Below are 10,575 nucleotides of genomic sequence, written 5' to 3' on the forward strand. Positions count from 1 at the left end.
GTTTTACGTGCCAAAATCACGATATGATTACCACGATATTACGAGGATTACGAGGGAACTGTGGGTTATTTTCCACAGCCTGGGGTTCTTTAACGTGCACCCAATGTACTGTAGACGGGCGTTTTTACCTTCTCTATATTTGTTTTTCTCTCTCAACTCTCCCTCTTGAAAATGCAGCGAGACCGTTCCCCATGTCTTCAAAGCTGTAAAGGTGGCTTCGTCGCAAGTATTTGAGCATCGCAAAAAAGCCTAACTTCAATTATGGCCGGCCCGCTGGCCGTTATGAACTGCACTCCGCTACTCCGCACAGCACGCGCGGCTTGCGGAGCACGGCACTGTAATTTCGTTCGCTTCCGCAGTTTGCTTGCGACTGGTTAAACATAGTGCCGTACCACGCTCTACTAATATCAGATGATATAAAGGGTGACCAGCAGCACTGCGCCAAACGTGTATACATATATATATAAAAAGAATCTAATTTGTTTCCAAGCGGTCCCTCACTTTTGTCAGTTTTGTTTGCTACTTTAAGAATGACCGCCATAAATCAAGCGAAAACGTGCGCACTTAACTTTTTTCTGTCTAGCTGCTACCGCTTTCGTGTTGTGTCTTATTACTTTATATTTCTGTTTTGCAAGATCTTTTTTGTATTATTTTATTAGCCTTGTGTGAGGCAGTAACAACGTAAAATTGCATGTTTCTCTCTCTCTCTCTCTCTCTCTCTCTCTCTGTGTGTGTGTGCGTGTGTGTGCGTGCGTGTATTTGAGTTCGGATGAGGATAACATCGCACTTGACTCGACGGAGCTTTGATTTATATTGCGCGCGGTAGAGACCTATTCTCCGAAATAACGCGAGCATTGTCGAGTTATTAAATGCCACTTCCGGACAAGCAGCGCAAAAGTAACTCAGACGTTTTTTGGCACTGCAAGTGCACGGTCCGCGCCATGACGTTGCTTCTAGAGCAGGGAAAGAAATAAAAATAAATAGGCATAAAGAACCCAGTCCGCGTGCAACGCGAAGTGCTGTTCCCGATTCTTCCGGGAAAGGAACGCCGCTGTTCATTTTCGTCGTATAGGCAGTGGCAAATGAGGTTCCTTTCTATCCTTTTTTTAATTCTTCGTTCTTGTCTTCCTAGTAAGTGAGATCCACTGGCTTCTCTCCTGTTCGCAGTGTTCAGCGGCAAGAAGAGAGAATCCTGAAGACCTCTTCCTGCGCAGCTGCGCTCCATCCATTGTTTGTTTGTCCTCACGTCTAATCCGTCGAGCAAACATGTGCTGCAGCGTCCGTGGAAGCAGAACATGACTCTTTATTTCCTTTTCTTTCCTTTTCTTCCTCTTTTCCTTTCTTCATTTCTTTCTTTCTTTCTTTCTTTCTTTCTTTCTTTCTTTCTTTCTTTCTTTCTTTCTTTCTTTCTGCAGGGCCGACTGAAACTGCAGAAGGATGATGTTTAGTTATGCACGGCCTTTTCTGCCGCATTGGAACGAGCGCTTGTTCAGTGAATGTGCCATTGTTGGTGCGAGGAAAGCAGCGGCGGCGATTGAGTGCCTCTGCCTCAGCTTGATGTGCTAATCCCAAGCCCCCAGGCCAACAAACGAAATCCTTTTCCTACGAGCTAGGAGCCGGTGAACAGCTTCATGGCTTTGGGAAGTTCCGGAAACAATGTGCCTAAAGTGGCAGGCTGGTCGCGTACAGGAAGTACCTTGTTTAGATTGGTGAAAACGTTAATGACTTCGTCTTAAGCACTTCACGGTCCCGCCAGTAATGTTGCCGCCGATCTTCATTTTCTTTTTTTGTTGATGTGCTTTGCCTGGGGCAATTCTGGATGTTATAGGAAATGTGCCTCTTGCCTACCTTTTCCCGGTACTGTGGTGAAGATCAGCAAATTTCAGAGGTGAAATCCTACAAGTTTGCTATTTCCTACTTACGCGGTAATAAAACGAGATCCGTGGCTTTCTTACACTGATTTTACTAAAAAAATGTGGCATACAAAATTATTTGAAAGAGACGCTATATGCAGGCACTGTCAAGATAAAGTGATAGCTCTAGTGTACTTAACTATCATTGAAAATGTCATGAAATATCCTTCATAAAGCGTCATGGTTACCTAGAACATAATTCTTTTTGTAAGCGAGAACATGATGCAAACGTAGGATAAACCAGCATTGTAAAAATACGCAACCAGCTCTCGGTGTCGTGTTATGTCCACATATAATAATCACAGTGCCGAACTCTTTCTCGGCGCTATAATTATATTGTTGTCTATTTTGGTCAAAGCAGCGAGAGAGTTCCCGCTGTTACTCCCAGAATTGCAGAGTGCCAGTCCCGGAGTTGGAATGATTCCGGAATCAATCAATTCGTTCAAACGTCCGGAATGTAATCGGTATAGAATAATAGCACCAATTTATCAGATGGAATAGGAACCAGAAGTTCCGGAATGGAGTTGGAATGGAATGGGCTCATAGTCCTGGAGCACTAAATGTTGATTTTAAGCGAGACTACAAAATCGGCAAATTGGCCAATTACCGAATAAACTTGACGGTATCAATTTATTACGTGTTTTAGCGTTTACTCAGTTCGGCTCCTTCAGTATCTACCTATAAGCGACCACTTCTGCCACGATAATTATAAATAACACGGTATTCTACACATTCTGAACTTCTGATGATCCGAGAAGTTATCTGCGTTAAACTGGTAAAGTTCTTTTAACGACAGTGACTTTTTTGTTAAAGCTAACTCCTTAACCTTTTGTTGGGGAGTTAGGTTCGTTAACGCCTCAACTTTTGTGGTGGAGTCAAGTTGCCAGGAATTGCTAGCGAGAGAATGCTTGACCTACGACAAAGGTATGCAGGCAAAAAACGACCACGTCGCAAACGGTTTCACCCCGCGTAAGTCCATGTTTTTTTTTCGTTCACTGCCGAGTATCGATCCGGAAGGCCTGATAACAGGTTATGCCGGAGAATGGTGCCCCTTATTATGCAAGCAAAAGTGAAACAAGAAAAGGAAGCAGAATTCATTTACTGCGACAGGGGACAGCTTGAAGACGACCACCTAAATTTCGCTTGCCTGCTCGTTTCCCCAATTAATTGCGTTCATCCGCAGCGGAACATGCTGGAACTTGCCTCTTGCACGCGCTTTCATCACGAGATCCACGTCTATAATTTCCCATGCTTCAGTACAAGGACACCGTGCTTGTACGCGCTGTTTGATAAAATGAGGACGCCGCCGTTAGTCGGCCAAGCTACCTCGTAGGAAAGCTAACTTTGCAGTAATAAAAAATGCTTTTTTTTTCGCGTCTAAGTCGTCTCTCGATGCAAAACAAACAAGCAGGCAGTATTTCCAGGCTATTTATCAGTTTCAGGAACACGCGCAGCACGGAATGAGAGGCTTAGTTGTTACCTATTGTTCTGGATGTACAGTCTGATAAACTCCGGTCTAAAGGTTTAAAGAGCACTGGCCTGATCGAGATTAACGTGAACTTTGAACGATAGCTCACATGTAAGATACAAAAGGTGCACAAACGCTATCTCTGCGTGCTCGCGTGACTTCTTAAAAGGACTTCGTCTAAGCATGCTTCACCCCAATAAACGTCTTTGTAAGAAGAAGCCAACTTCCTGTCCGCATTTTTCTGTCGATTTTAACGACGCTCACTGTTTCCGAGGTAATGTTCTCGTTTACGCACTCTCTAACGCACATGTGTGAGTGTTAAAAGAATAACGCTACCGTAGCAGCGGTAACATTGCTATACATAATTAACAAGCAAGCGAGTGTCAGCAGTGCTGTTAATTTAGCGATTCTGTCGCTAAATTTAAGCGACTTGTTATCTCTTTACGACATTTTTTTTTTCTTTAGCAACCAGCGACATTATTTTAAAGCAACAGACTGGAGCGTTTGGTGACGTTTTAATGACATTTTAGCGGCTTTGAAGTTAAGAAAGTTGCTTCGGGAACAGCCGCTTACTGCATACTGCATTATTCATACTGCATTATTCAAGACCTCGTATTAGGTGGGCAAACCTGGCTGTTCGGCACGTAACAACTGTAATTGGGCTGAAACTATCACGCTCTTTACTCAAGGAGGCGACGCGCTGGGGCCATTTGTCTCTGAAGAAACAGGCTTCCTTCCTATTGAGCTTCCATAGCATATGTTTTCTTTATTTTTCACTGTTTCTTAGGCATTCTTTTTTTGTTGTCATCTTTTCCTGTTTATTTCTTTTTCTGTTTTCTTCACCTTTCTTTTTTACTGTTTATCATGAAACCAGTTTGAACGGGTGTTAAGGCTGAGGTTGCTGTAGTTTCAATAATACCTTTGATTTGTGGACACTAGCGAGCGTAGCAGTAAATTAAATTAGCATTTGCAATAAACTTTATGGTGAGGCATAGAACGCCGCAGGTGAATAATACGACAGATTAATCGCAGAAAAAAAAAACAGTACAGCCTCCCAGACATTTAATACTCCGGCACGAGCGTCGACAGCGCGGAATGTCAGCGCCTTACAACGGCGAAGAGTAGCGATACCGGCAACAGTACGCGCTAGGGCACAGCACACTACCGTACGAGCGTCGACTGCTAAGATGTCCACTTCGGGAGTTCGTGCTCCCGGTATCTGTTAACCTAGACACCCTGTCGTTCATAAGCAATACATCGTACGACGTAATAAATTACCTATTTCTCGTAATTTTTTTTTACCTTAAGTACACGTACATGAGACGGAAATAATCAGAAGAATAAGAATGGCCTGGGGTGCGTTTGGCAGGGATTCCCACATCATGAACAGCAGGTTGCCATTATCCCTCAAGAGAAAAGTGTATAATAGCTGATTCTTACTAGCTGATTCTTACTCACCTACGGGGCAGAAACCTGGAGGCTTACGAAAAGGGTTCTACTTAGATTGAGGACGACGTAAAGAGCTATGAAAAGAAGAATGATGGGTGTAATGTTAAGGGATAAGAAAAGAGCAGATTGGGTGAGGGAACAAACGCGAGTTAATGACATCTTAGTTGAAATCACGAAAAAGACATGGGCATGGGCAGGACATGTAATGAGGAAGGAAGATAACCGATGTTCATTAAGGGTTACGGACTGGATTCCAAGGGAAGGGAAGCGTAGCAGGGGGCGGCAGAAAGTTAGGTGGGCGGATGAGATTAAGAAGTTTGCAGGGACGACATGGCCACAATTAGTACATGACCGCGATTGTTGGAGAAGTATGGGAGAGGCCTTTGCCCTGCAGTGGGCGTAACCAGGCTGATGATGATGGTGATGATGAAGTACACGTCTCGCGCGCGGAACGAATAATACGAAAGAAAAAAATTTAAGCGCATCGGAGATGACGTCGTCTTATCCGTGCGTGGGTTCAGCTTCATACCGATTTTTCTCGTAAACAGGACCGCGCAGACAATGCTAACACGCCGGGCGTTTGTCTCCCTGAAGTCAACAGTGCGACACAATACGTTCACGCTGGACTACGCCTTGCGCGCATGCGCTAACTATCTCCGAAATCGCCAGTTCTCGTCGTTATAAGGTGCTAACGTGCCGTGCGGTCGACGTTCGCGCGATATTACTAAAAAAAATCCGGTGCGCTGCATAAAATGTCGTGGCGGCTCGGGCCTTTCCCGCGAAGCTTACGTGAGTCTGAACGCGCGGGCCCCATTCCTCGCAGTTTTCGGAGAGGCGACCGAGCACTGCACTGAGCTTTTCAAAAAGAACAATGCGCGGCAGTGCAGCGATTGACGTGTGTAAAGGTCAAGTAATCGTCGTCGCTGCGCTAACAACACGAAGAAGCGCGTGCCACAAAATTTAGTTATCCTGGCGAGCGCCGAACACCAGAAAATGTTCGAGCACAACCCGGACCGCGTCGCAGTTCGCGCTAAGAAAATCAGGTAAGTCGTGCAATTTCGAAATGTGCTGGATTTGTAATCTTGCCGTATGGAAGTAAACGTAAAATTTCACCTGTGATCCTTCATTGTTTTGTAGCCATATTAGAAAAGTTAAAGCTGTTTGCACCCTGCTTCTAAATCTACTGTTTCTTCCTCGCCTGCACTGTAAGCCGATTTAAGCCCGCAAGAGTCTTTTAAGAGTGCAACTCGCACCTTCACACCCTTTGCAGATCTAAGGGTGTGAGTTATTGAAAGAAAGCACCCCAAAGGGTAAAACTCGGTTTAAAGTGCGCATGGACACCGAAGGACCTGAAAACATTGGTAGATGAGTTAGGCACGTGTTAGCTCAATTATTTTAATATGTTTCAAGTCGCCTGCGTTTTGTAAAAGTGACTCAACAGGTACAATTTTAGTAACTCTCCAGCAGAATTCTGGGAAAATTTAGCAACTTCGTTGTCTTTGTTTAGCGGCCCGCTCGAGAACAACCGAAAAACAATTGGCAACACTGCGGTAACGCACCCGTGTCAGCTAAGCGTATCGCCGCCACAAGGAAGACGTCGAGGTGTCTCCGCGAGGTCTTGGCGCGAGCTATTTTTATACCTTGGTCTCTGGCGAGCCTGCTCTTGGGAATACACTGTAAATAGTCCTTTTTGTCCGTGCTTCTACACGTGTAACGAAATTAAGCAAATTACTTGCGCTGACGCAGTCAAGCGCCTCGTGGTGCAGCGTGCACCGTACTCTAGCGGCATAGCGACAAAACAAACGAGACACATCATAGCCTCCGAGATCAGGCACGTACGCGTCCGATCTCGGAGACCATCGACAGATGATAAAGTCCCATGCATCCTTTTCAGCACGCCTACAAATCTGCTCATGTGCGCGTACATTCTAACTCGCCAAAATTTTCTAAGCTACCTATTTATTATTGATTCACTTACTTGTTTATTGCTTATATACTTATAACGACGTTTAATCGTATTCACTCTAAAACAAAATTACGCCCTTTTGGTTGTATCTTGCCACACAACGATAAGCGTAATCTGTCTTGTCCGCTTTTCCTTTCTTTGACGCTGCGAGTCCGGTACTTCCCAGTAACGAACGGCATGCGCCTTATCAGCATGACATAGCATTCCCGGCAGGAAAGTAGCGGGCGCGGCGTTTTCAAGAAAGGAAACGCAAGCAAGGCAGATGACCATTATTTTTGTGTGGCAGATATACACCCCAAAGGGTGTGCCGTTGTCTAAGAGTGTTGAACCAGCAACGTTCTCAGGTTAAGCACGCACATAAAATATTTCTGCGCGAAGGGCTTATTGCCTGCCGGCGGAAGGAAATATGGAAGAAAATATTGTCATACACTCTACCGTAGCACGAGGATACTAAGAAAACCAATACAGTTTTATCAGCAAACGTTTCAGACAATTTCCTTTCCGTCGACATTTCTTTCTTTTTTTCCTTCGTGAGCATTCACCGTGCGTGCTTACGCAGCACTGATTTGCCTTACCGAAAGGAAACACGCACGTAAAGCAAGCTTTTCCGCACAAAATATCTATGTGCGAAAAAGCCACCTTTGACGGGCGCCTTTTTGCCAGCTAGGATGTACGTACGCACGCATAAGCAGGACTTGAGGCGTGCCGAAAATACCACATTAATTCGCTCGCCACTGCTGCCGCGTTTCCTCACTCCAGCGTTTCGACATCGAGCTTCCGCGGTCATCGAGCGAAATGCGTTCATATTTATTTGCACGCGCGTGACACCGTGCTTGCTAATTTAGCCAGTAAGCGAACGCTTGCAAGTTTATACGGCCGATAAAACTGATATCCTTACTTCGTAGAGCTGTTTACTCAGTTGCTATCGCAATCGATGCTCCGCCTTCCGGGCGAAACTGCGACTTTTGTTCTTTGGCAACCAGCTCGGGCCTCAAATAGCAAGGCACTGCCCTTTTTGTTATCGCACAGATTTTCCTCTCTAATTGGCAATTTCCCTTTCTAAGTTGCGTTGTCTGGCGGTTGTCGAAGACTCGCGGCGGACGAAAATAAGGGTAGTCGCCTTCCATAAAGCCCCTCCATCCACGCGCCACCGCCGCTTTGGTGGAAACGTGTATGGAGGGGCTTTAGCCTTTCATACCGGCACTCGCGCCACTTGAGACAACACACACATAGCAATTCGTTTCATGTTATAATGTAGCTGCGAAACTACCGCTATACAGAATGGCGGGACGGTGGGGGGGGGGGGGGGGGGTATTCTGTAAGTATCCACCTATTGTCCGAATTGTCCGTATTTGTGGATTACCACTCAGAGCGGTTACTTGCAATTTTGTTAGTGAGAAGCCCTTATAAGTCCTCACAAAAAAAAGAAGAAGAAAGGGGGGGGGGGGGGGTAGTGATGGCAATTATGCTTAGCTGTCATCTTTGAGAAAGCTAATTAAAAGAACCTGCCCAAACTCTGTTTCTCTGCTTTGGCAAACAATCGCGGTTCGCGCACCGACTTGGCGATCAGTGCAGCTGATATTCGAGTTGTTTTGTATCTCGTTACCGCGTAAATTTTGTTTGTGTGTTTTTCCTATCATTTAGTGCACACACCCTTAAAAATTTTCCACCGTTTGGGGCCTAATTATCTTGTCTCACAATAATAATCGTCCTCTGTCTCGACTGCGTTTCCTCTCTTGAGAACTCTGCGCTCGCTACCTTCCTGTCGAGAATGCTATGTCACTCTCATAACGCCCATGTGCCGTTCGGGAACTGGAAGTACCGGGAACGCAGCGTTAAAGAAAGCAAAGGCGCGCGATGTAGTTGCGATTATTGTTGATAGGACAAGATAAGCCCCAAAAGGTGCAAAATCCTTTAATGCGGGCGTTGCGCTGCTAAGCACGAGGTCACGCGGGATCCAATCCCGGCCGCGGCGGCCGCATTTCGAAGAGGGCGAAGTGCAAGAGTGTAAAATTTGGGCCGCTCTTCAACAAGTCCCTTTCACGCTGACATGGGTCACCTTAGATGCTGTGCTGGATCGGTAACGCTCGCTCGCAGGCACTCCGCGTACGGGTTTGCACCTATCTGCCGCGCCTAGCACGCCCCACCGAGGGCTATCCCCCTCTTTAATCCTCTACACCCCTCTCCTTTCCTTTTTCTCTTCCCGTTCAATGCAAATAAAGATTATTATTATTATTATTATTATTATTATTATTATTATTATTTTAAACTCTTTGACGCCGACTTGGGGCACTGGGTACTTGACCAAGTTGCCTTTTCGATACAACTTGGGCCACTGGATATGTGCGAGTAGGTGTGCGAAAAAATAAATAAAAGGATCCTCTAAATTTATTCGGTGCTGAGTGGAATCGAACCGCCGCACTGGTTCCTCAAGGACAGATACCCGACAGTTCAGCAGGCTGCGCAACAGATGCAATAAGTGTGCACCGCTTTTCAATGAACGTCTTTCACACCAACCCTTTAGCAAGTTGCTTCATGACTACACTAGGTATGTGCCGCTCTTCAGTGGACCTCTCGCGAACTTGGGTCGATGTGTGTGTGCCACAGGGCGAGCGCGCCAAGCGCGGCAACAATTGGCATCGTTCGCAGGCACCGGCCACGCCACGCCTCTCGTCTCGGAGGCCACGATCGCACTTATCGGCAGCGCCACTAGATGGCGCCGCGCTTGCGCGGGAAGTACGGTGCTTCGATAAGCGCGCTCCCCTCCGCCGCCGGGGCGCGCGCATCGGGAAGTCTACCCAGTGGTCGATTTAGGAACCACTGGCCTCCTTGAAGCCCTTGGGTTCAGCGAGAGCCGTGGAAAAGTAAACATGTCCGCAATAGGGATTAATAAGAGGCGATAGGAGGATTGGTGGAAGAAAAGTAGTGAAACGACAAAAAACGGAGACGTACAAAAGAAAAGTTCGCAATAGGGGATCAGAAAATTTGGTTGTGGAAGTTCATCGTGTTTTTCTTTTTCTTTTCTTATTGTTTAACCTAGGTAGGAAATTAGGTAATATAATAGCAAGAGCTCGGTGGCGCAACCCGCCACCCCGTTCCAAAGGGGACGCACATAATTTCCATCCATCCATCCAGTTTTGACAGCTTGGAATACATATTTAGCACCGCTTTTAGAACAAGCACCATGTGCACACTGTTCGCGCCGTTTGGGCATAGTTTAAAGAGTTCCCAAAGTGCTTTTGCATGTAATTCTCTGAAGCTGTGGCCAAAGCTTCGGGTTTGCTAAGTCGCATAGCCTTCACACACGCCCATTATAAACTCGGAGGCAACAGGGGCAGATGAGGCAAGCTATGGACACGTCACCACGTGATCAAACATGGCAGCACCCACGGGATCGCCACAAAAAGGGTCAATAAACTTATTTGTCCTACCCCAAACGGTTACTACTCTTTAGCTGGATTACCCGAAGAGGCAGACATCTTATTTACACTGAAAATCAACATGCATAATTGTCTGAGCAAAATTTCATTAATCAACTTTTTAACTGAATACTTTAACGCACGTATTGCAATATATAGTTAAAGGAAGCTGTAGTGAATCACAAAGTACATCCACTTAGAACGAATGTTGAAACTGACACCAGTTTTGAGACAAGCTCTGCCAAACTTGAGACAAATATGCACTGTTGTTCCACTTACATATTTGACAAAATGCCTTTTTATGCATTGAACCTAAAAAACATTACTGGAACTCGAATGTATTTCGGCACAAACGTTGGG

Source organism: Dermacentor andersoni, chromosome 3 (genome assembly GCF_023375885.2).
Source record: "Dermacentor andersoni chromosome 3, qqDerAnde1_hic_scaffold, whole genome shotgun sequence".
Classification (NCBI taxonomy): domain Eukaryota; kingdom Metazoa; phylum Arthropoda; class Arachnida; order Ixodida; family Ixodidae; genus Dermacentor; species Dermacentor andersoni.